The sequence below is a fragment of the Amblyomma americanum genome, unplaced genomic scaffold (assembly GCF_052857255.1).
Source record: "Amblyomma americanum isolate KBUSLIRL-KWMA unplaced genomic scaffold, ASM5285725v1 scaffold_70, whole genome shotgun sequence".
NCBI lineage: Eukaryota > Metazoa > Arthropoda > Arachnida > Ixodida > Ixodidae > Amblyomma > Amblyomma americanum.
The window spans coordinates 381,140-407,445 of NW_027526542.1; the positions used below are offsets into that span (position 1 = coordinate 381,140).

The 26,306-nt window shown below is 47.7% G+C and overlaps 1 long non-coding RNA gene across 1 annotated transcript in view; it reads left to right on the forward strand.

Annotated features, from left to right (window-relative positions):
• The window catches only part of LOC144112355 (uncharacterized), a 47,200-nt gene extending 21,488 nt beyond the window's left edge, over positions 1-25,712 (forward strand). Inside the window, exon 3 of the long non-coding RNA XR_013310232.1 lies at positions 25,627-25,712. This is a non-coding gene — a long non-coding RNA (uncharacterized LOC144112355). The remainder of the gene's footprint in view (positions 1-25,626) is intronic.
• Positions 25,713-26,306: the final 594 nt, after the last annotated feature.

Here is a 26,306-nt window from a genome sequence, read left to right on the forward strand (position 1 = left end):
TCAGGACTTGTGGACAGTGTGAACGCCGTGAAACTCTGGCGCCGTGAACCTTTAGCGACGTGATTTGTAAGCACGTGTGAACCTCCAACCAAGAAAAACGAAATTTATCCAACGAAGAAGAAAAATAGATAAATTGGCCTTCGACTTTTGACTCATATAAGCTGAAGAGAACGCCCAGGCATACAACACTGCAGCTGAAGTCATCGATTCTTTTCTTTGGCATGTGGTCCTGCGGCACGGCGCCTCCGAAAGGTTCATAATGACAGAGGTTAAGGTGGACTGACGAAAACATCCTGCACTTGATATAGCAGATTAAGCATCGCAAGGAAACCTAGTAGCATTAACAAACCCACGACGTTATGCAGCGTTTCTACAAGACCATCGCAGACATGGTATCGATGAACGTCGATTAAGAACAGCTCACATGCGATGTCATTCACCCCTCCATTGTCTTTACCAACTTCAACAAAAGCCACGAAAGCACTACGATTACTCATTTTTGGCTCGTCCACGCCGCGGAATCATGGCCACGGACGTTTAGATGGTGGCAAGCGTTATCGACGATGATAAGACCGAAATCACTGTCTCTCTGAAAAAAGCGGAAGCCGTCGGACACTTCTCAGGCTACAGAATCACGGAATACAAACCGCCGAACTCGGGCGAGTGCATGAAAAATTGCCGTCGCGGTTCAGGGAAATTTGGCGCCGGAACATCAGGAGTCAAACATCCTTCGTCGACACGGAGGGATTCAAGACGAAGTCTTTCTCGAACGTTTGACAGTTTCCTAGGCACGCCGGGCGTGCCCAGATGTGGTGCACGTCGTGGTCCAAAACCTTATTCTGAGTGCTAATAGAGGCTAGTGTTGCATTTACAGCGCCCAATTTGCATGTCTTACAGACATTAGCGGAAACAAAGCAGCGTACGGAAGAGGCAGCATGAGCGCTTCCACGCCTTTCTTTTCGTTTTCAAGGGTAACGCCGATATTTCGCTCAAAACGTAAGTTCTTTCCTAATTGACATTACACATACCCATGAAAGAGCATTGGCAGGATTCCGTGATATATGGGCGAAAAGAAGAGGATAAACTGGTGATGCTCCGAAAGTTTGGAATCTTGTTTTATACCTTTCTTTGTTCAAGGCTGGCGGCATTATTGTTTGCCACACAGAGGCGGTCACATTGCTTTGCAATGATTGACTCTGCGCGACATTTTCTGGATTGTTGAATATTGTTATCGCTGCTGTCTCCTAATTCTCTCGAATGTTCTTGCCCCATTTTATTCAGCTTGGCTGCACCGCCGCTATATTGCATCTGCAATATAGCAAGAAAGAAGAGGGTACATTTGAGTTAGTAGCAGAAGAATAAGCAGCACGATATATGCAGCAGTGGTCGAACCTCTCTTATGAGGAGATAGTTTCCAACAAGGAAGATGACACTGCGGGCAGGCACTAAACGGCAGCCTGCTTTAGAATCATCAAATGTGCATTTCGACTACTAGGTATTAGGGGTGCATAGTCAGGATAACAGATATCTCAGCCAAAAAAAAAAAAGAAATTTATTAGAATAGGCAGAGACAAAAGATCACATCTAAGAAAATGCAAAACTGGCACAACTATCGAAGCTCATAAATAAGCGGAGAGTGGTATGAGTGATCAATAACGAAAATGATTATAAAGTAGGGACTAAAATAAGGATAATAATTTACCTACGAGAATGTCATTTGCTGCTACTTATATTGCCACGTTGTTGTGACTGAAGTCGGGCAGTCAAGAAGACAATGCAAAGAGCTGCCGAAGGAAGCTATTTATAGGATTAATTGCTCCCACAAGGAAATAAATGACTCCGCGGGAGCGATAGCAAAAAGCGTCCTAGGCGGTCGCAGAAGAGAATGCTTGCACTACTTGGCTGCGCTCAATATAAAGCCCGCAATGAACTTTAGAGGTAAGGAACCAAAAACAACTACAACAATCTGGAAAAATGTGGAGGCAGTAGCGCCTGGCTGCGATCAATCGAGATAAGACTCGTCGCATCTCGCGTCGAAAACAATGATAAAGCGGCTTCCTGGCGGCTTTGAGCGCGAACGAATAAACAGCTCAAAAGTTTACCATATTACTGCCTCTCAAAAAAGCATCGAATTTATGCTTTAACACGAAGATGAAAATAAAAAAATAAACATTTACAGTGCAAAATAAACACTGAGAGTGGAAATACAGTGCCATTTAACGCGCATAGTACGGCTTAGACGGATGATATTGCAGCGGCTAGACGACGACGACGACATTGAGCGAGTGAACGAGTGGACGAGGAAGAAGACGAGAACTCATCTCTGGCTGTGTTCTGAGTCCCGCCCGTAGCTGTTTATTCGTTTTTGTAAATAACTGTAATTATATTCTTTCCCGCAACAATATGGACAACTTCTGGTCGTGCGTGGCGTCGCTGGGATGCTGGGATGCTCAAGAGGGACATTATAGTCCAATTGACTCAGTCGACGACGAACCCCTCACGGGCCGAAATAGCGACGAAAAAGGTTTTTCCTAAATCCGCGGTGTCAAATTGGCGTCCAAACAGAGACTCAGCCTTCTGGAAAGTATTCAGCCTTGCGTATGTGTCACAGATCTCCCTGTAGCTCGGAGAACAGTCGGACCGAAGAGTGGACTAGGCGACTGGTGTACCCACACAGACGCACATTTAATACACCCTACGTGACACAAACGCTAACAAACAAAACTAACACAAAACACAAAGAATATCAATATACACGACCTGGGAACACTGCTACTAGTGTCTACTACTAGCGTTCTACTGTTAGCGGTCGGCGTTAGTGCTCACGGTTGGTTCGGTGCGGATGCGATGTTGCATGGGTCCAGTAGCCGGCGTCGAGATGGCGTTCGACGAGCTAAGGGTGGCGTCGCTAGCGGCCTCGTTGGCTGCGTCGTACACGCTCCCAGTCCAAGCGCCCGTGGAGGTGATGCCGGTGTTGGCGTAGGGGGCACAACCCGGATGGGTGGCAACAGCGCTGCAGACACCCCTTGCCGTAGCAGGTAGTAGCGTTCTCAGTCAACTCCCCGGAACGGGCTCAGGAACGGCAGCAAGTCCACGATGCGAAGCCGTAGAACGCGACCTCACCGGAGCAGTAGGCGACGTCGCTCTCTTCCAGCCGAGCGTCCCTGACCCGCCGGAGCCTCCGATTCTCTGTTCTCCCCCCCCCCCCCCCCACCATGGCTGCTGCTGCTGCTGCTGCTGCTGCTGTTGCTGACAGGAAGAGAGAAAGGAAGGAAAGTGAACGGGTCTGCCTACTGGCTCAAGCCGAGCCGCGCTCGCTGGCGCGTGCTGAATGTAGAAGAGTTACATGCTATGAGAGGGAAGTTAGAAAGAAAAGACGCCGTGCGCTAATTGGGGCCATAAGCCTCGGGCCTTTCCCGAAGTCAGTGCAATACCGGGCCGACACATGCCAGAGTTCGTCTAGCACTCCACCATATTCGAAAAATAAGTTTAATATCTGCTACTGGTCCAAAGCGGCTCGCTCTCCCTCGCACTTTTATAGCCTTGCCGTTAGTCCTCGTAATCCTTGTCGTCGTCCTCTCCTTCTACTCTTCTCCAACAATCATCTCTTCCCACCTCACTGAATACTTCTCCATCTTATTTAGTCTTCTGTTAATCTAGGTCATTCTTATCGCCATCCTCTTCGTCTTCTTCAAATCCCTTTCCTCCACACTTTTATTTCAGAATCCCTATTATATGTGACAGTCTGACAGCGTTGTTTCTGGCTGCTGACAACTCTCAATGGTGTACCGAACAGGTAGGGGCGGGATTTCGACGTAGCCCAGATGCTCGCGCTCCACTCCTTCTAGTTTGCCCGGCCTTTGGCAGGGAACGACTAGCGTACGCGATTACTTTCTCCAGTACGCCGCTTTTATAAACGAGGATGCGCCTAGGCGCATGCTACTGGCATCGGTATGAATTTGGGTCTCGGCGTTTTCATCGAAGTGCGCGAGGACCGGTGGAGACTGACAGGACGCTGAAGTTCCTTGAAGGCTTCCAATTGCGGCGCTTCTCAATTAAATGGCACTTCTCGATTTGTGAGTTGGGTCGCAGGTTCTGCGATGCACGACAAGTTCTTGAGAAATTGTTCGGTAATGCGCGCACAGCCCAAGGAATCTCCGAGCTACTTTGTTGTCACCCGACGGCGGAAACTGTGCGACAGCATGTAGGTATGGGCGTGTTTCGTCCTTGATAACGATGTGTCCGAGTAACAGCAGCTCCTCGTTGGCAAATTGGAACTTCTCTGCTTTTAAGGCAAGGCTGGTCAATCTGACGGTTTCTGGCACTGTTCGGAGCCTTTTCAGGTGCTCATAAAAGTTTAAGCCGAAGCAAACGACGCCATATATGTATACTAGATAATTCTCCAACTTCAAACCTGCCATTACTGAATCAACTACCCACTGGAAAGTCCCTGGCACAGAACACAATCCAAATCGCACCACCTTGGACTCGAGGAACCCATACGGAATGATAAATGCGGTCTACTATCGGCCTCTATCATCGACTTCCATTTGCCAGTAGCCGCTCTTTATTTCCATCGAAGAGAAGTGCTCATGTTGCAGAGTCGGTCCAGTGTGTGATCGATATAAAGAAGGGTGTAGCCGTCCTTCTTCTTTATGTTGTCAGCGTGGCGTCAATTGATCCAGAACCATTAATTGCTGTCCTTCTTTCTCCCTAGCACAACCTGTGCTGCCAAAGAGCTCTGTAACGACAGGATGACGTCGTTGCGAAGTATTCATTCAACTTTGTTTCGGATTGCTTGGCGTTCTTGCTGTGATACAGGGTGGGGGCTTGGCGGAGTGGTAGAGCACGTTCCTCGGTTACAGTGCACTCTTTGCCAATCGGTGCTAGTCGGAGTTTTGACGACGAGAAGCGCTCGATGTAATTTTGAAGACTTGCCTATTTGATATTTTCTGTTTTGGGGTAGAGCTCGGTGATGTCGAAGGTGGATGGGTTTCCTTGGTTAGATGAATCGTGTGCGGGTTGGTCGGAGTTGGTGAAGGCCTCTCGTACTTCAGATAGTTCGTCTCAGAAAGCAATCGTCGCACATCTGTTGAGATGTCGGTACTTTTCGCCAAAATTTGTGACCAGCACCTCAACTTAAGTGCGTCTAACCCTGCAGACGGAATAGAACCAGAAGAGCTATCAAAGTTGATCAATAAGCGAAAGGTAGCCGAAATAAGGAAGTTTAATATGGAGAGAATCGAGCATGTTTTGAAGCACGGAGGTAGCCTAAAAGCAATGAAGAGGAAACAAGGCGTAAGTGAAATCATATGTATGCGTTAAGAGACAAGGATAGCAATGCCATGACCAATATGGATAAGATATTTGAAGTAACCGAAGACTTCTATACAAATATGCACAGTAGACAATGTAATAAGAATGTTAATGAGATGGAGAGTAGCGCACAGCAGTGGGTCATCCCGTCAGTAACGAAATAGGAAGTAAAGAAAGCCTTAGGAGTAGTGCAAAGGGGGAAAGCAGCTGGCCAGGATCAGGTAACAGCAGATCTGTTGAAGGACGGAGGGAAGGCCTTGCTGGAAAAACTGTCCACCCTGTACACGAAATGCGTTGTCACCTCTGGCATACCAGAAACTTGAAATAACGCTAATATTATCTCGATTCATAGGAAACGAGACGCCAAGGATTTTAAAGTTTACAGACCCATCAGGTTAATAGAGAGTTAGAGCATATCGTTACCGTGTTTACGTTACCGTTTACCGGGCCCGGCAAGCGACGTCTGCGCATGCGCCGCCACTTACCGGTCCGCAAACACTTTACGGAATCCCTTATAGCGTTGCGGAGAGTTACCGTTCGCTTGTAAACAAACATGGCGGCGCCCTGCATGGCCGCTTCGGACCAAATACAGCACCGCCGCCGCGTTCTTCGGCGCCATTTCTCGCTATAAATGAAGGCATTCGCTTTTAATTTGCAGACTCTCTCATACGTTGAGGTTTGAGTAACAACTAGGCCATGTTGTTGAGATTACTTGCCGATTTTTGAGCAGTTAAGACTGACTATATGTCGTGTACATATCCAAATAGCAACGACTACACTGCAGCTCTTCAGTTCCGCGCCCGATTTAACATTTTCCTATATTTTCATGATTTTTTTTCTCGAAAAAAAGACTGGCAATTCTCTTGCTATATTCATCAGTAATTAAAGAAAATAAAAAAGTTTTTCCGGCCCGGTGTTGGCGCGCTTTAACTACTGCCACTAGATGGCGCCACAGCGTTCACATCCAAACACATAAGCGACGTTTCGGCACGGCGAACAGGTGTCGTAGTTGTGTTCTTTTTACAGCGCTCGCAACGCAACGTGCGCTTTGTATGCAAGCTTACTGAGGTTACGTAGTGAAATTGTCAACTGGCCAGGGCAGGCAAATGGTTCTAGCTTCACGCGTGCACTTTTGAAAAGCCGCTAAGTCGGCTGTTAGCTGAAGTGCAGTCGGTACGTCTTTATATGCAGAGAAAAAGATTATTAAAGTGTAGTATTTCACTTCATAGAAATGATTGCAATGCATTCGTTTCTTTATAATTAAAAGCTGGGCATCTGCCATCCACATCACTCGTTTTAGCCCTACGGTAACTTGTTACGGAACAGACGGTACGCTAAAACGTCTTCTAGCGTGCGCCGCGCTAACCAGAAAATCCGGCGTCCGGTAACACGGTAAACGGTAACGTAAATACGGTAACGATATTCTACAACTCTCTATTGTCCGCGTCGTACGAAATATCTACGGAGGCAACGCTAATAGAGTTAGGGCAACGTTAGACTTCAATCAACCAAATGATCAACCAGGCTTTCGTAAAGGATATTGCACAGTAGAGAATATTGTCACGGTGTTGGTGACAAGACAGGAACCCGGAAAGAGAAGGCTCGGCAGCACGTCTTTCGGTGGGAGAAAACGGCGAACTTCAACGTCCTTCAACCCGCGCCAGCAGCGTTAACGTTTTTTTGCTTCAGCGCCACCTGGCATTCCTCCCCTCTTAGAAATACGCACGCAGGTGAGCGCGCGAACACAAGCACACACAAGCACACGCAAGCACACTCAAGCATGCAAGAAAAGCTCGTAGTATCTGGGGGTCACTGTGCAAAATACGGCTTCGTGCGTTGAACATGGATGATCTCTGGACGGGGTAGTCGACGGCTTCTCTGCTGTGTAAGTGACGCGTCCGATAGTAGCTCATAATTAACGTCGCTGGCGCTCCTCAAGACTTTATAAGGACCGAAATAGCGGCAAATGAGTTTTTTCGGGCAAGCCTCGTCGTCGAACAGGTATTCATACCCAAACCTGGTCGCCGGGATTGTAGAAGACTTGTGTGTGCCGGAGGTTGTATCGGCGTTAGTCTATCTTGTGGCTGTGTGATGTGAACACGTGCTAGCTGACGAGCCTGATCGGCTTCGTGGGCAAACTTCTCAGCGTCAGCAGAAAGCTGGTCATCAGTTGCGCAAGGGAGCATTGCGTCGAGCATCGTCTGAACTCCCCTGTCATAGAGGAGGCGGAACGGTGTGAAACGGGTCGTGTCTTGAACTGCTGTGTTATAGGCGAATGTCACGTATGGTATGATCATGTCCCAAGTTCTGTGTTGCGCATCAACGTACATCGCCAGCATGTCCGCCATGGTCTTATTAAGCCGCTCTGTCAGCCCATTTTCTTGCGGGTAGTAAGAAGTAGTTTTACGGTCGGGTCTTACCGCTTAGCTGATAAAATTTGGCCATCAGCTGGGAAATAAAGGCGGTCCCTCGGTCGGTAATGACTTAGGTCGGGGCGCCGTGCCGAAGGACGGTCTGATTCATGATGAAATCCGCAACTTCGGACGCTGTGCCACGAGGTAACGCTTTGGCCTCGGCGTATCGAGTGAGGTAGTCTGTGGCAATGATGATGTACCGGACCGAAAAGGTTTATGCCGACCTGATCGAAAGGGGAACGTGGTGGTGCAATAGGTTGGAGCAACCCCGGAGGCTTGGCGGCCGGGGCCTTACGGCGCTGACATTGCCGACAGCTCTGCACATAGTGTCTAACAAAGGTGGCAAGTTTGGGCCAGTAGAACAGCTGGCGTATTCTGGAAAGCGTGCGAGAGTATGCCAAACGGCCAGAGGTTGGTTCGTCGTGCCACGCAGAAAGTCTTTCCTCTTGAAGTGTTGTCGGCACGACGAGGAGGTACGCTCGAAAACTGGAACCAGGGTTCTTCTTATAGAGCACGCCTCGTTGCATGGAAAACGACGACAGGTGTTGAGAAAAACATTTAGGAACGGTGGCCGACTGACCTTCCAGATAATCAATGAGGGACGTAACACTAGACCGGCGCGCTGCTGATTTGACAAATCAGAAGAATGGATCGCCCCAAGGAAACTTAGGTCATCGTGCGTGTCGGGTGTAGCGAGTTCGACAGGCGCACGAGAGGGTCGGCGTCTTCATGCTCATGTCCGGATTTATAGACAATGGTGAGGTCAGACTCCTGCACTATCAGTAATGTGATGGAGAAATGCGCACAATATAGCCAACCCCTATATATAGCCTTCATTGATTACGAAAAAGCGTTTAAGTCAATGGAAACCTCAGCAGTCATGCAGGCATTGCGGAATCAGAGTGTATAGAAGAGCCTTATTTGAAATTACTGGATGATATCTCTAGTAACTGCACGGCTACCATCGTCCCTCATAATGTCAAAAATAAGATTCGCGTATGGAAGGGCGTCAGGAAGGGAGACACGATCTCGCCAATGCTATTCACCACCTGTTTGCAAGAGGTATTCCGAGGCCTTAAATGGGAACAGTTATGGATAAGAGTTAATGGAGAATACCTAATAATCTGCGATTCGCTAATGACATTCCCTTGTTGAATTCTTAAGGAGATGAGCTGCAAATCATGATCAATGACTTAGACAGGCAGAGCAGAACGGTGCGTTTAAAAATTAACATGCAGAAAACAAAACTAATGTTCAATAGTCCAGCAAGGGAACAGCAATCGACAGTTGGTAGCGAGGTGCTGGAAATGTTAAATGAATACATCTACTTAGGGTAGGTATTGAAAGTTGGTCCGGTCATGAGAGGGAAATAACTAGAAGGATAAGAATAAGGTGGAGCGCATATGGCAGGTTCTCTCATATTCTAAATAGCAGTTTATTAATATCCCTTAATATAAAAGTGTAAAACAGCTCTATCTTACGGGTACTCACCTACCAGGCAGAAATGTGGAGGCTAATAAAAAGCGTTCAGCTTATATTAAGGACTACGCAGCGAGCTATAGAAAGAAAAAGGATAGATGAAACAGTAAGAGACCGGAAGCGGGCAGAGTGGCTGAGAAAGCACACGCGGGTTAGTGACAACCTAGTCGAAATCAAGGGCAAGAAGTAGGCTAGGGCAAGGCATGTAATGCGAAGGCAAGACAACCGATAAGGGTGATTAAATGGATTCCAAGAGAAGTCAAGCGTAGCAGGGGGCGGCAGAAAGTTAGGTTAAGAAATTTGCTGGAATACGTTGGGCGAAGCTGGCAAAAAACAGTAATAATGTGAGAGGCATGGGAGAGGCCTTCGCCCTGCAGTCGGCGTAGCCAGGCTGTGATGATGATGATGATGAGCGTGTGCATTTCGGAGGCGGGTTATCCCTCTAGCGTTGCCCATTCCTCGATCAAAGAGAAACTGCGTGGTTCCCCCGATGAGGCCCTCGATGTTCATGGCAATCCTGGCACCCGCCCAGGCGGTGAACACTTTTGGAACGCTCACTTCATCGGGTACACTCAAGGCGTTGTGATGAGCCGGTGTATTCTTCGAAGGTAAACCTCCCTCCGTCGAAACCGTGATGGCCGCGGATTGAAGGTCGATTCCTGCTGGATGCTCAGTGAAGATTTCTGTGCCTACGATCTGGGTGCTCAGGAGCATTGCTGGAGGACTGTGAAGGTTTCAAGGTAAGTATGCCAGCTCAGCTTTACTCGTGCGGTACATTGCCCTTTCGGTAAAACTAGGCGGCCTCCAGCAGTGCTTATATGTGCGCCATCCCAACTTGTCGTTACCTATTGAGCTGCATAGGAAATGCACCACTCATCACGAAATAATCTGTTGCAGTGTAAACTAGGGCAGTAGATTTTCGGCCGTTGTTTGACACTTCAAGATCAGTGCTTCGTGTCCTGGTATTGCAGATTGCCCTTGGAGTTAGGTCTCGGTTTTTCCTGTTGCTCTGATTTCCAATGGTGCAGTGTGTTCTCATTCTTCTGGGTGACGGCGTCAGTTTGAAGTTCGGTCCTGTTTTCATCGAGCTGGTCCTCGTGCGCAGCGTCATCATAGAGAGCAGGGGGAGCTAAGATGTTGTGGTCGCTGGAGAGCCTTCGCCGGTTCATCGAAAAGCAACCTCACCTCTATAAGTTCCTATCTTTAGTTTCCCCTCCGGAGGCTAGTGGACCTTCCTGGCACTGCCGTTGGGTAGCTACTGCTTGGCGACTCGAAGAGCGAGGCTGACGTCGATGGAGAGCGGGAAATGTGGTTTGGCACACACTCCTCACGACGCAGGTAGTCATCGAACTCTTCCAAGCGTTGGCCGGAGTGTGATCGTGATGCGTCGATGGTAGTACCATGGAGATCGGTACGTCGGTTCCGGCAGTGACGAAGATTGTGGCAGGGCTCACCACAATGAAAGCTGAGCGGTCGTTTTCCGGAAGTCCTCCAGGTGTTGTATTTCCCAAGGGTTGAAAGTCGCTCGTAAAATGGGCGAGCGAGAGCTAGGGGGCGGCATTCTAGAACATCTGCTTTATGACTAAGAGCAGTTTAGAGTCTCATCAAGGCCGAAGGCTGCGTAACGCAGAGGCATAGGTCATAGGTTTAGCTTCTTTTGGAGGCGTGAATTGCGGGGAGCCAAGGCCATCTTCACGAAAAACTTCCGCGAGGGTCGCAACTTGAAGCTGGTTGGAAGAAGGTAGCGGAAGGCGTAGCTATTTTTTGTTTGACAATACTGAAGATCGCATGCCACATGTTGTCCCTGGTTTTTGTGCGGTACACTATAGGCGTGCCGAGGCGACTTCCAGCGTTCGTGCGTAATTGTCTGTGTGTGATGCGTGCGCTCTTCCCTTCCAGTCTATATTCGCCAAAGTCAAACTCCCGTTTGATCGATTCCCAGTGAAGCTTTGTGGTGTTTGTACGAGATCCTGGCTGAGCCTTCCAGTGTGCAGTAAACCCGTCTCACTTTCTTCTGGTCATCGGAACTGTTGAATACGGCGAAAAGCTCCAAATTCTCGCCCGGTGAACCGTTCAGTGTTGGTGGCACTCAGGTTTGGTGAAAAATAACGAAGCTTGTTGTCTTAGCCAAGGTTGACATCGGTGCTGAGGAGTCCTTCTGTACGCGCATGCGGTCTGAAAGTGGTTCGTTTTCAGTTGAGCGCCCTTGGAGACGACGCCTGTTCCGCAGTGAGTCTTCTGTTGGGACGAATTCTGTGGCTCCCCTGGAATCCGCTTCTTCAGGACGGCTCGAGCTGCTTCGGCGACTCGTGGGAACTGAGGGTGATGAAGGCGTCATTTATCACCTGCAACAAGTGTCACGTAGTGGTGACGGCAGTCCGGCAGACAGGAAGACAACAAAAAGGGATTTCAAAAAAACTATTTTGCTCTCTCGCGCCCTCAAAGAGCTGAATAAGTCGGCAGCGGCGTAGCCAAAAGCGTGCTCGGCGCTCGTAGAGCACAATGCCTGCAGTTCTTGGCTGCGCTTAATTTAGAGCTGGCAATGAACATTCGTTTTATGTAACCAAAACGAAGTACAGAAATTTGAAAAAAAAAATGTGGAAGCAGTTGCGCGTGGCAGTTATCAATCGGAAAGAATGTGGTCGCATTTGACGCGACAATTAAGGCGAAAAAGCTGCCTGCTGGAGAATCTGAGCGTGAATGCGCAAACATCACAAAGATTTGCGCCAAAATATTGACTTTTGCAGCATTAAAATAATTTTGGCATGACGTTAAGACAGTACCACAGATGGTATAAAAATTCCAGAGATGACTACAGAAGAAAAAAATTGCAACAACGCTGGTGATAATGGAGAGGACTGGATGAAATTACTGAAAATTTGTTCAGAACCACAAAAATATTTCCGGTGCAGAGGCGAAGACCCTCTATACAGCATTTCTCGTTACAGCATATGCATTAAAGCAAAAAAAGCATAAAATTCGATTCATAATTCAATACCATTATCAAACAACTCTCTGTAGTGTAGCTGAAGCTGAAAATAATTAGTTGTTAAAAGTTTATTATCAAAGGCATGAACATTTTCAGAGGAGTAATTTATTGTGCACTGCTTTCAAGGAAGTTAAAGAGGGAGATGGTAAGAAAATCACAGCGAAGTTAGGCCGTGGACAACAGAACGAATTGGCTGGCCGTCGTTAAAAGTAGTAGATAAAAGCCAATGCGTGCGCCTTCAACAAGGCTAAAGTCAAAATGGCCAGCACGTCGAGCCAGTTCACAGAGGCGTCTACTCTTAGCTTGAATAAGCAATAGGTATGGCTGCTTTCTTGAAATGCCCAGAGCGTCAGACACGGCCACGTATCGAGACAAAGTGGCGCTGGCATTGAGGGACCTATATCTGGTGCTTCTTGCTGTTTCCCCTTCGCTGTGTTGCATATATGCAGCGGACACACTCGCGTTTTGAAGACAGAAGGCATGCCGCTCACGCGTTCAAGCAAGTGGCCGACATTGCACGCACCGTTCCCACATAAAAAGGCTTTAATGCTGTGGAAACGTCAGCTCTCAAGAATGGAGTTCATCACAAGATTGGAGGGACTTCATTAAACCTATGCTATGAATATCCCTCTAAAGGAAAAACCTTCATCTGGAGAGAGCGAATAGATATCAGGGAGACATCGAAGCACAATTTCTCCATTCATCTTAAAGCCAGCCGAAAGGCAAAACACAGTTGAAGAGAGGAGCATAAGGCGTGGCTCTTCGTCCTGGAGGCAAGACCAGCCTCGTCTTGTGCTCTTCTCTTCTCCTGTGCTGTGTATTCCGGCTGACTTTAAGATGTATCACTACCATCTGGACCAGTCTTCAACTTTGTTGAGAGAATTTCTCCACTCTAGTTTATTGGAGTAGTAGAAGGATATTCAGTATACTGGAATGCGAAGAACGAACTGCATAACCGAAGTGACTGGAAGCTTAGTTTCCTCAGATTTGCTGTTGGCAAGCTCCGTTAAATAATAGAGAAAGTAATTACAACGTTTTGTTGAAGATTTTAAGAAGATTTTAAGACGCGGCTACATCGGTAACGCGCTTCGCCCTTGTTGCAGATCGAGCTCCCCGTTCTCAAGTGATCCTGCTGCTAGGAACCGGCAACCGCTTCTGCTGTACGCCTTCTTATGCCTACGCCAAAGCTACGCCTTTCCATCAAGCTCAACCATCGGACGTTTGGCACGCTTCGGGGACAATCTGCGCAGACGCCGACCGGAAGGCCCTGCAAGATAAACGCAAGCAATCGGACCAGCGGTCACTTGGCAGCAGCGGCAGCGACGCGGCTACATCGGTAACGCGCTTCGCCCTTGTTGCAGATCGAGCTCCCCGTTCTCAAGTGATCCTGCTGCTAGGAACCGGCAACCGCTTCTGCTGTACGCCTTCTTATGCCTACGCCAAAGCTACGCCTTTCCATCATCAAGCTCAACCATCGGACGTTTGGCACGCTTCGGGGACAATCTGCGCAGACGCCGACCGGAAGGCCCTGCAAGATAAACGCAAGCAATCGGACCAGCGGTCACTTGGCAGCAGCGGCAGCGACGCGGCTACATCGGTAACGCGCTTCGCCCTTGTTGCAGATCGAGCTCCCCGTTCTCAAGTGATCCTGCTGCTAGGAACCGGCAACCGCTTCTGCTGTACGCCTTCTTATGCCTACGCCAAAGCTACGCCTTTCCATCATCAAGCTCAACCATCGGACGTTTGGCACGCTTCGGGGACAATCTGCGCAGACGCCGACCGGAAGGCCCTGCAAGATAAACGCAAGCAATCGGACCAGCGGTCACTTGGCAGCAGCGGCAGCGACGCGGCTACATCGGTAACGCGCTTCGCCCTTGTTGCAGATCGAGCTCCCCGTTCTCAAGTGATCCTGCTGCTAGGAACCGGCAACCGCTTCTGCTGTACGCCTTCTTATGCCTACGCCAAAGCTACGCCTTTCCATCATCAAGCTCAACCATCGGACGTTTGGCACGCTTCGGGGACAATCTGCGCAGACGCCGACCGGAAGGCCCTGCAAGATAAACGCAAGCAATCGGACCAGCGGTCACTTGGCAGCAGCGGCAGCGACGCGGCTACATCGGTAGCGCGCTTCGCCCTTGTTGCAGATCGAGCTCCCCGTTCTCAAGTGATCCTGCTGCTAGGAACCGGCAACCGCTTCTGCTGTACGCCTTCTTATGCCTACGCCAAAGCTACGCCTTTCCATCATCAAGCTCAACCATCGGACGTTTGGCACGCTTCGGGGACAATCTGCGCAGACGCCGACCGGAAGGCCCTGCAAGATAAACGCAAGCAATCGGACCAGCGGTCACTTGGCAGCAGCGGCAGCGACGCGGCTACATCGGTAACGCGCTTCGCCCTTGTTGCAGGTTAGTGCAGCACTACGTTGAATTGTCATAGTTTTTGTGGTTCATGCCATTGTGTCTGTCGCTGCTGCTGCCACTGCTGCCATTGTATTTTGGTGAAGCGTGCTTTTATGTCGTTTGGTGAAGTGTCCGCCTACGAAAAGAAATGTCTAGTGTGTGTTCGTCCTGCGAGGGAACTATTCATGTCAATGTGCCGAGTGTGACATGCACGGAGTGCCAAAGCGCTTACCATTTCGGTAAATGTGCGGGGGTGACGGAGAAATCTTTTAAAGCAAAAAACAATGCTTCAAAGAAAGCGTGGCGCTGCCTCACATGCCGGGAAAATGGGTCGCACACGAGTAGTAGAGCAGACAGTGAATCAGAACTAGATGTTAAGCTAGCTCTTGCCTCTATACTAGAGAAACTTGAGAGCTTGCCAGAGCTAACAAAAAAGGTGGCAGAAATGGAAGAATCTGTCCAACATATGTCTAAGAAATTTGATGAATTTGAAAGACATGTTTCCCGCCAGGACAATGAGATCAAGGTACTGAAGAAAAGAGTAGCAGAACTAGAAGAAAAAGATGACATGACGCAAGTTGTGCAAACGCAACTTCAACAAGATGTTAATGATCTTGAATACCGAAGCAGGAAACTTAATCTAGAGATACACGGTATTGCTGCTCTGCCCGATGAAAATCTGCTTACTTTGTTAAATGACATCGCCCCGAAGCTTGAAGTACCACCCCTGACGACAGCAGACATTCAAACAATACACAGACTGCCTGCCCGACGGGATAAGACGCAAGGAATACTCGCTCGTTTCACCAGACAGACGACAAGAGATTCGTGGCTGAACGCTAGGAGCAAAGTAAAAGATAATGAACCGAGCATTGTCATTCAGGAAAACCTGACACGGTATCACAGAGACTTGCTTCGAAATGCGAAGCAGAAGGCAAAAGATACAGGTTATCGTTTTGTCTGGTATACGAATGGGAAAATTCTCGTTCGTAAAGATCAAGGAATGACTGCAATACATATCAAAGGAGCAAGCGATCTGGACCAGCTTACGTAGCACTGCGCAAGCTCAGTACCAAAGGAATATGGAAAAGAAAAATGGCACAGTGCCCGTATCACCTTCCGCATGACTTGAACCACATCGCTTCCTCTTTCTCATCCGCATCCGTTAAAGCTATACATGTTAACGCACGCTCAGTAAAAAATAAAATGGTCTTGCTAGATGAATTTTTTAGCGAATTTCGGTTTATGTTTTCAGTGATAATGCTGAGTGAAACATGGAGCACCAGCGCGCACAATGTTTTCAGAATGACCAATTACAAAACCTACTATCTCAACAGACCCGTTGGGCGTGGCGGGGGAGTGGCTTTACTTCTGAATGAAAATGTAACTGGCGAAATGTTAAACCCATACAGTGTGGTTACGCCGGACTACGAGATAATATCATTATGCGCAAAGAAATGTATTTACTCTGTCTGTTACCGCCCACCCAGTGGAGATTTATCCGTTTTTCTTAAATTCTATGAACACTTTTTGTCTTTTGTAGCTGATGGAGGTTATACGCTTATTGCTGGAGGCGATTTCAACATCGACATGAGCAGTAACAATTTTTCTACGAGAGAATTTAGGACTGTTTTGGCTTCAAATGGTTTCATTAGTGTAATAGAAGTCCCTACCAGAGTTACAACAGGAAGTCAATCCACTTTAGACTTGTTCATTACCAATCTTGCCCATCCAAAAATTGAGACCGGTGCCTTATCATGTTCTATCAGTGACCACCTCCCAGTGTTCTTGTGCATGAATGAGCCAACCCCTACACTGAAAGAGCCAGAAGGTATTAGATACCAGCGTATAACCAGTGTTACACTGAAAGCTTTTCGCGATGCTCTTAAACAAGTTGACCTGGCCCACATAGCTCACCTCAATGATGCTAATGAAGTTTATAATAAGTTCCTTGGTATTTTCAAACAACTATACCAATTGTATTTTCCCTCTACAACATATAAAGCCTCACGAAAAACTCGGAAACCATGGATCAACCATGAGTTACGAAAAGAAATAAAAATGAAAAACAAGCTGTATAGAACATTTCTAACCACACGTTCAGTTGAAGATTTGAGGTTATTTAAAGAATTTAGAAATAAATTAACAAAGAAATTGCGATCAGCACGAACAGAATATTACTCTGCATTTCTAGACGTCAAGAAGGGTCGTCATGATGTGGTTTGGACCCGTTTAAACTCATTGCTGCACCGTAACCAGTCACATGGCCAAGTGCGGAATCTTAAGATCGATGATAAAGAACTTTCAGGGACAGAGCTGGCAAATGCTTTCAACGACTTTTTCACGAAAAAGAAAACGGATGGGTCTGCACGGAATGCATGCGATTACTTAGACTTTCATAACGATAATACAATATTTCTTGAACCTGTCACGACGGATGAAGTAGCATCGGTCATACTCAGCCTAAAAAATAGCAGCAGTCGAGATATTGACGACATCCAGATAAAGCCCATAAAATATGTAGCCGATATTATAGCTCCAGCTGTGGCACATATTTTTAATGTTTGTTTAGCTACATCAGTATTCCCAGAAAAAATGCAGATTGCTAAAATAACTGTTTTATTTAAAAAAGGAGACCGAAATGACTTGGGTAATTATAGACCCATCTCTGTATTGCCTGTTTTCTCTAAAGCATTGGAGAAAATTCTACACTCTAGACTGAATAAATTTTTAGATAAATACAACTTGCTCACACCATATCAGTTCGGATTCCGGAAAAACAAGTCTACTGAACTAGCACTCTTAGAGCAAAAAGAATATATTCTGACACAGTTTGAACACAAAGAGCTCGTAATAGGAATATTCATAGACTTCTCAAAGGCATTTGACTTGGTTAATCATAAGTTACTTCTAGAGAAGCTATGGCACTACGGAATTCGGGGCCAGGCTGCAGAACTAATAAAATCTTACCTGTCAAAAAGGAAACAAACTGTCAACATAGATAATACATATTCAGAAATAAAAGAAATTTATTCTGGTGTCCCACAGGGAAGCATACTTGGGCCCCTACTTTTCAACATTTACCTTAATGATATTGTGAACATTAACCCAAATGTCAGGTTTATCATATATGCCGATGATACTAGCATTTTTTTCTCCGGAAGCAACATTCATGACCTGATACAAATGTGCAACACAACAATGATCACACTGGAAAGATGGTCACAATCAAACTATATGCGCGTGAATGAAAAAAAGACTAAAGCTGTAATATTTCGACCAAGAAACAAACCGATCACCCCACACGATAGTATTACCTTTAACTCGAGAGAAATAGAAATAGTTGATCACTTCAAATGCCTAGGTGCAGTATTTTCTTCGCACATGTCTTGGGAAGATCACACAAATCATGTTGTCCGGCAGTTAGCCAGGGTAACAGGCACGATTGGCTGCATTAGATACATTCTTCCTAAATCAATTAAACTACTTCTCTATAACACACTGTTCTGTGCCCACATTAACTACTGCCAGCTTGTATGGGGCACTGCAACGTATTCTTCATTACAAAAAATTTATGTTCTGCAAAAAAAGTTTCTTCGCTACGTCTTTAATGCGGACTATGGAGCACCCAGCAAAGCGTTCTTTCGTGAAACGGGCATAATCAAAATCTTTGATTTATATCAATATCGACTGAGTGTGCGTTTTAAACTTGAAACCAAAAATAACATAAATTATATTCGACGTCTGGCAAATTTGAAAGAAAAAGAAGCGAGTTACCCTTTTAGAGAGCCTGAAACCTGGTTGGTGCCTACACCACGCATAAATACCGGTAAACAGCGCCTGCAATATAGACTTCCTTCTCTTCTAAACACATACAAATCTGCCAATTTCAACTTGTCTACCTGTACTAATCGTGAGCTGCGTTGCTTATACATAGACTGTGTTACAAAATGATTTTTTTTTTCTTCTTTAAACTGCACTAAGAGGTGTTTTTGTTTTGTTTAATTTGTATTGTTTGATTCATTGTGCTTTTGTTGTACTGCTGAAAGATACTTATGCAATGATGTTTGGATGAACATGTAAATTGCCCACATGTACAATCTAGTGGTAGATTTTTTTTTTTTTTGGTGTTAATGTGTTTTTCTCTGAATTGTTTTCTTTTGTTTGTTTTGTTGTTTTTTCTCGTTGCCTGTCACTGCTGCCCGGTATAATGGGGGCTGCGGCTCAGTCAAGCTGTCTATGACAGCTTTTTCTGCAGCTCCTCTGTCACTTTTTTGAGGCAGAAATAAAATTGATTGATTGATTGATTGATAAAAGAAGTAGAAAAGAATCTCAAGAAAGCCTAGTTAGTAATATTGTTGAATAGTCTGGATAGCTGAAAACAGCCATGGTGAGGTACAAATAAATTAAGCAGGATAAAAGCCTATCTGAATCTTAAGTGAATACAGACATAAAGTTTATGTGAACGCTACCAAGTAATTAAGAACAATTTCGGAGTTGTTGTCACTTTGAAAATATCAACTTTCAATACCTGAAAAGGAAAAAAAACTAGAATAGCTCTACCCGGCAAGTAACACCATGTTAAGCAGAACGTAGTGAAGGACCAAAAAGATGCATTTCTTTTAGAAGAGCGCAGCGACGTAGGAAAAGTAAACGGATAACTATGCAGAGAAGTTGTCGAAAAACAGCGGCGGCAATATGATAGGAAACTCGAGATATGGTATCACAGGGGAATAAAAGAATTTAGAGGCGACACCTGAACATGTGCGGCAAACATATAAAGAAGTATGATTAGGCAACATAGAGAGCTTCATCTGAAATGAACTAAAGACACCAGCGACGATAGGAAAGTTGTAAAAAAGTTACATATATTTACTATCTCTGTAAAAAAATAAACAGCAATAGAATGCGGCGCCCAAAGCTAATCTGAGGTGATGCTTATTTGACGCTAGAGGGCAACCTTTCCTTCGGTGTGTATAGCCTCGCTGACTATGGTAATTATATGGTTTTGAGATATAAGTCCTGTTCAGGGGGAATTTTCACTCTGCGTAAAACGTATGTAAGACCTACAAAGCGCCAACATATTGTTACGACGAAGTGGCATTGGAAGACGAAGTGGCCTCCCGCGTGAGAGGACGAACGAAGAAGAAGAGGCTCCTTGTTCGTGTTAGTGCTCCCTGCTAGGAGCTCTTTATTCTAAACTCAACACTTGTAAATAAATGTAAATAGTTTTTCCCCGTAACATCCTTGGTGTAGGTGCGGCAAGAAGGAACTACGTAGCGGACGATACCTACCACGGCCGACAATGACGGAAGCATTCCCCCAAGATTCGGCTGCATCTGTGTCTGCCGTTGTCCTCACTCACCCTCGTGATCCTGGACCCTTCTCTGGCTACGATGACGCCGACGTCGAGACTTGGCTTCCCAGATATGAACGGTGCAGCGCTAACAACCGCTGGGACCAAACTTTCATGCTTGCGAACAGAGTTTTTTACCTTAAGGGCACGGCGTTCAAGTGGTATGATGCCAACGAAAAGACACTGACCAGTTGGGCTGACTGCAAGCAGAAGCTTATCGACATTTTCGGCAAACCACTCGGCCGACAGCTTGCCGCTAAAAGAGATCTTGCCAGTCGCGCCCAGTCATCCACGGAGTCCTTCGTCTCTTATATTCAAGATGTGTTGTCTCTATGCTACACGTGGATACAAGATGAGCGAGGTGGGCAAAGTCGGACATGTGCTCAAGGGCATCGCAGACGACGTCTTCAATCTGCTCATCGACCAAAGCTGTGACAAGATCGCCGACATCATAGAAGAATGCCGCCGCTTCGAGGACGCCAAATGAAGACGGATCACTCAGCATATTGCAAGCCTGCCCAACACCGCTGCGTCTTCTTCCTGCCAAGATCTTTTTTCTCGGAACCAGCCGACCTCACCTGAGAACGTGACTCGTATTGTGCGCCGTGTGCTTGAAGCAATTGGTCCGGCTCCCTTAGCAACTCCTGTGGACAACCAGCCGTTCACCCTTCCTCTTATTCAAGCAGTCGTGCGACAGGAAATTGTTAACTTGGGTTTCAACTCACTCGCCGCTATTCACCCCCCCCCCCCTCCCCCCCAAGTACCCGAAGTCCCTCCTGTTTATCCTGTCCGGCGTGTTTACGCCACTACTCGACCACGCAATCTCTCCGAGTGGCGTACGCCTGACGACAGGTCCATATGTTTTAATTGTTCCCGCGTAGGCCACATCTCCGGTCATTGCCGTAGTCGATGGTACTCCTCCCAGCGGACCCGTTCCTCGACTCCCCCTTATCTCCCCGACGCTCCCCGCTCAAGCTCTTTCTCGCGATCCTTGGACCCATCAAGCCACACCACCGACGTCTCGCCGCCCCGCTCTAGCCTCTCACCATTCCCACAGCGCCGCCAGTCCCGTTCGCTGCAACGACCACGCGCTACCTCTCCTAGTCCCTACGGACGATCACCGGAGGAAAACTAGCTTCTGCAGCGTCTAGAGGTGATGCTGCAGTGACGACCTGGCCCCAATATCCGCGTTTAGTTCGTCGTGTTCCGCGGAATTTACTGACCGTTCAAGTCGATGTAGTTGCGGTCCCTGCTCTGGTTGACACGGGCGTCCACATTTCTGTGATGAGTTCCGACCTACGTTGCCGCCTCCGCAAAGTACTGACGCCTGCTCCTACAGCCGTTGTTCGAGTTGCCGATGGCACAACATCCCCAATCCTCGGCCTGTGTGCTGCTCGTGTGACGATTTGTGATCACCAAACCACCGTGCTCTTTACCGTTCTCAACCACTGCCCTCATGAAATCATACTCGGTCTTGACTTCCTTAATGACTGTGCTACAAGTGTTGTTGAGTTGGACCTACCGTTCGTTTTAGAACCACCTGCCCCGGATGTGCACCGTCTCTGTACTGCCGAGTTCACCTGCTTACCACCAGCAGCCGGTTCTTACGTTTGGTTTAAATCTGTTCCACCGCTTCCCAACAGCAAGTATGTCATCACTCCTGACCTTGATTTGCCCGTCACAAAGAATGCTGGCAAGAGTGGCAGATCGGGCTAGTTGGTAATTTTCCATAATGCGATACAGCGCGAATAAAGACGGGGACGAAGCGAGACAAGACACCACAGCGCTTTATTCGCGCTGTATCGCATTATGATATATTAAAGAATGCTGCCCTTGCACGCACAGTTGTCACACTATCGGCAAACAGCGCATGTCTACCTGTTCTCAACTTCAGTATGGACGTCCAGACGCTTCCTCAAGGCATGTGCCTCGCAACGTTGTCCCCGACCGACGAGTACGTGATATCCGCAGTCACAAACTGTGTGTCGCCCTCTTCGGACGGTTATTTCACAGCTATTTCAAAACCTGAACATTATGCCAATATGATCGCTTCCGATCTCCCGCAGACCAAGCTCAGGCGCTTACCCATTTACTGGCATCCTTTCAGGACATACTTGATTTCAATAACCGCCCTTTACCACGTACGACTATTGTGCAGCATCGTATCAACACTGGTGACGCCGCTCCTCTGCACCGCCGGCCTTACAGGGTGTCCAGTTCGGAACGCCAAGTGATACAAAAGGAAGTGGAAAATATGCCCGCTAAGGACATCATCGAACCTTCCTCCAGTCCTTGGGCCTCTCCCGTCGTCCTTGTTAAAAAGAAAGACGGCAGTTGGCGTTTCTGCGTTGATTACCGCCACCTGAACCGCAGCACAAGAAGAGACGTGTACCCACTCCCAAGGATCGATGACGCTCTCGACTGCCTCCATGGATCTCAATACTTTTCTTCCATTGATCTTCATTCTGGTCATTGGCAAATCGCCGTTGATGACGAGTACCGCTAAAAAACAGCTTTTGCCACACCTGACGGTTTATACCAGTTTAAAGTCATGCCGTTCGGACTTTGTAATGCACCAGCTACCTTCGAAAGGATGATGGACTCGCTTCTTCGCGGATTTAAGTGGACTACGTGTATGTGCTACCTCGACGATGTTGTCTTCTCGCGCAACTTTGCCTCGCACCTTGAACGTCTTAGCAGTATTCTGACAGTATTTCGTACGGCTGGGCTACAGCTCAACTCGGAAAAATGTCAATTCGGCCGCCGGCAACTCATCATTCTTGGATATCTCGTCGACTCCTCCGGCGTACGTCCTGATCCCGCTAAAATTGAAGCGGTGCAAAATTTTCCGCGTCCACAGTCCCAGAAGGACGTGCGCAGTTTTCTTGGGCTCTGTTCCTACTTTCGCCGTTTTATTCAAGATTTTGCCCTTATCGCTCGTCCCCTCACTAACCTACTGAAGACCAACACCGAGTTTATCTGGGGTCCTGATCAACAAAATTCGTTTTCCACGCTTGTCCGCCTGCTGACGTTATCACCGATTCTGGCCCATTTTGATCCCGCGGCCTTTACTGAACTCCGCACAGACGCCTGCGGCAACAGGATCGGAGCAGTGCTCGCACAACGCTCCAGGGGTCCAGACCGCCTCGTTGCGTATGCTAGCCGCCTGCTTTCACCTGCCGAGCGAAATTACTTGATCACCGAACAGGAGTGCCTCGTTCTGGTTTGGGCAGTAGCGAAATTCCGGTCATACTTGTTCGGACGCGCTTTTTCTGTCGTCATGGACCACCATGCCCTTTGCTGGCTGTCCTCGCTGAAAGACCCTTCCGGGCGTCTTGGCCGCTGGGCGCTACGCCTTCAGGAGTATTCGTACACTGTTGTGTACAAGTCTGGATGTCTTCATCAAGATGCTGACTGCCTGTCTCGGTACCTTGTCGAGCCGCCTGACCTCAGTGACACTAACGATATTCCTTACCTGTTTGGCATTTCTGACCTACACACCATCGCCGAAGAGCAGCGCAAGGACCCATATTTGCAAACCATCACCGAGGGCCTCAGCTCTGGAAGCTCGAAGCGCTTCCTGCAGCTATTCGATACCAAAAATGGCATCCTCTATCGCCGAAACTTCCGTCCTGACGGGCCCTCCCTCCTTCTAGTCATTCCCCAGCAGCTTCACTCTTCTATAATCGCAAAACTCCATGACCTCTCTGCAGCTGGACACCTTGGTGTGGCAAGAACCTACGACCGGATACGGCGCCGCTTCTTTTGGCCTGGCTTATACCGTACAGTCAAGCGTTACGTCACCACTTACGACCTGTGTCAACGCAAGAAGAAGCCTTCGGCACCACCTCCTGGTCTTCTGCACAATCTAGACGTGCCCGTGGAGCCGTTCCACCGTGTAGGGCTCGACGTCTTTGGACCATTCCCGACCTCGGAATCAGGAAATAGGTGGGTCGCAGTAGCCACCGACTATGCAACTCGGTACCCTATCACCCGTGCATTGCCAACGAGCTGCGCGACCGATGTCGCTGACTTCCTTTTGCGCAATCTGATTCTGCAACATGGTGCCACTCGTCAATTACTCACGGACCGCGGACGCTATTTCATGTCTCGAGTTGTTGACGACATCCTGCGCTCGTGTTCAACCAAGCACAAGATTGCCACAGAATACCACCGGCAGACGAACGGGCTAACCGAGCGTTTGAACCGGACATGAACAGACATATTGTCGTTGTACGTCTCCCCCGACAACAAAGACTGGGATCTCGCCTTGCCCTACGTGACGTTCGCTTACAACACCTGCCTGCGTGACACAACTGGTTACTCTCCTTTCTATCTCTTATATGGGAGACACGTCGTCCTGCCTTTGGACACACTTGTCCCATCCACTGACCATCCCGTCACCGCCTACGCCCGTGACGCCATTGTTCAAGCTGGCGACGCTCGACAAATCACCCGTAGTCGGCTAAAAGCGTCCCAGCAAGCACAGAAGTCTCTGTACGACAATCGCCATCGCCACATCACCTACGAACCGGGGTCGCTCGTTCTTCTGTGGCCTCCTTCCCGCCGCGTCGGTCTCTCTGAGAAACTTTTGTCCCCCTACCATGGCCCTTATCTTGTGGTGCGTCAGGTCTCTGACGTCACGTATGAAGCTGCTCCTCATACGCCTGCATCCTCATCAAGTAGACCACCCACCGATATTGTTCAAGTCATGCGCCTCAATCCCTACCACGTCGCTTCTCGACCACCGGCCTAGCGCCGAGACGGCGCTCGTCCCACCGGGAGTCTTGTTGCGACTAATTGGCAGTGGAAGACGAAGTGGCGTCCCGCGTGAGAGGACGAACGAAGAAGAAGAGGCTCCTTGTTGCTGTTGGTGCTCCCTGCTAGGAACTCTTTATTCTAACCCCAACACTTGTAAATGTATGTAAATAGTTTTTCCCCGTAACAAATGTACCTAAAAAGCAATACATAGTGTCAGCGTACACATAAAGAAGGCATTTACCAAGAATGATGTAATCGTTTCATATGGCTCTGAGGGTAGAAATATGCTCATTGGTGGTGAGGAAGCTGGACTAAAGGGTGTGTTTTTGTAAAACACGAGCAAACCTTGCTGCGTGCTGATGTCTGAATAATAAACAAATGTTGCGGCGTTGATATTAACGGCGTAACGTGCCGCTTCTCAAAATATGTGTTCATGCCTCATATTTTGTGTTGTGTACTCTCGAGTAGGTGCGGTAGAGTGCAGCGGCGGAACCATAAAAACAGACACTGGAAGACCACAGAAAACGGAAAGAACACACGAAGAACACAGGAAGATCGTGCTCTTTAAGGATTCTTGTGTTCCTCCTGTGTATGTTTGTTCTGCGTGCGCCACTCGTCTTAAGAACAGTTACAAATGGCCGCGACTGATATGACATTTCACTTTTCACTTTACTACATCTTTTAGGCTATTTCCATGCACAGATTGTTAAACTGACCTACTGTTCTCATGTTTTTCTTACGATGTTCCGTGCACAGTATTACAGTGTTCATTTTGAAAGCAGAGTGAACTGTGATACATTTACAGAGCATTTCCTTTAGCATTGTCTGAGGACGATGAGGCAGTGGCACCTTTCATTTAAAGAGACTTGTTAATCCTTGATTTTAATGTTGTGATCCTATTCCACATTCCAGGTTGCTACAATAAGCAAAGAGTAACCTTCTGTCCTCGAAGTCGGTTCGTTTTTGAAGAACGGTGCGCGGATGTGCCCCCAAGGCGCTGCAATTACGTCCAACTCGTATGTGGGTGCTACAAGGGTGCGGCTCGTACGAGGGACGGCCGGTGCGTCTTGAAGAAAGATTGCGGTAAGCTACCTCGAAAAGTCGCCAATGAAAATTAGTGTACCGAAGAATGTAAATAAGTGGAATTGTTGGCCACCATCGAACTGTAGCTGCTTGCAAATTGTAGCAGTACTGGCCGAGGTTACAGTGAGTTTTTTTCTACTGGAATTTCGTACTGAGCGGATAAATGGTGCTAGGCGCTGTTAGGACAGTCCAAGGAAAAACACGATCACGCTCCTTATCTTTCGGCGACAGTGCGGACTTCGGCTTGCGGCACTGCTTTGAGACAGTGGGCCAAGTGGTGGCTACTGCGAAGATAATCCAATCTAAAGCACGTTACAGCCAGAAAGCGAGGAAGCCATTCACGCCCCTGCCCATTATCAATCGTTTTTATTCCTGAAAATTAGTGCTAAGCTTTCACTTTCTGGATACAGGGCGCGTGGCATACGCATCCAGTCATTGTAAACATGCGTAATGGCAAAAAAAAAACTGACCGCAGCAGACCGCTGGTTAGTAAGTTCAGACGCCAGAAT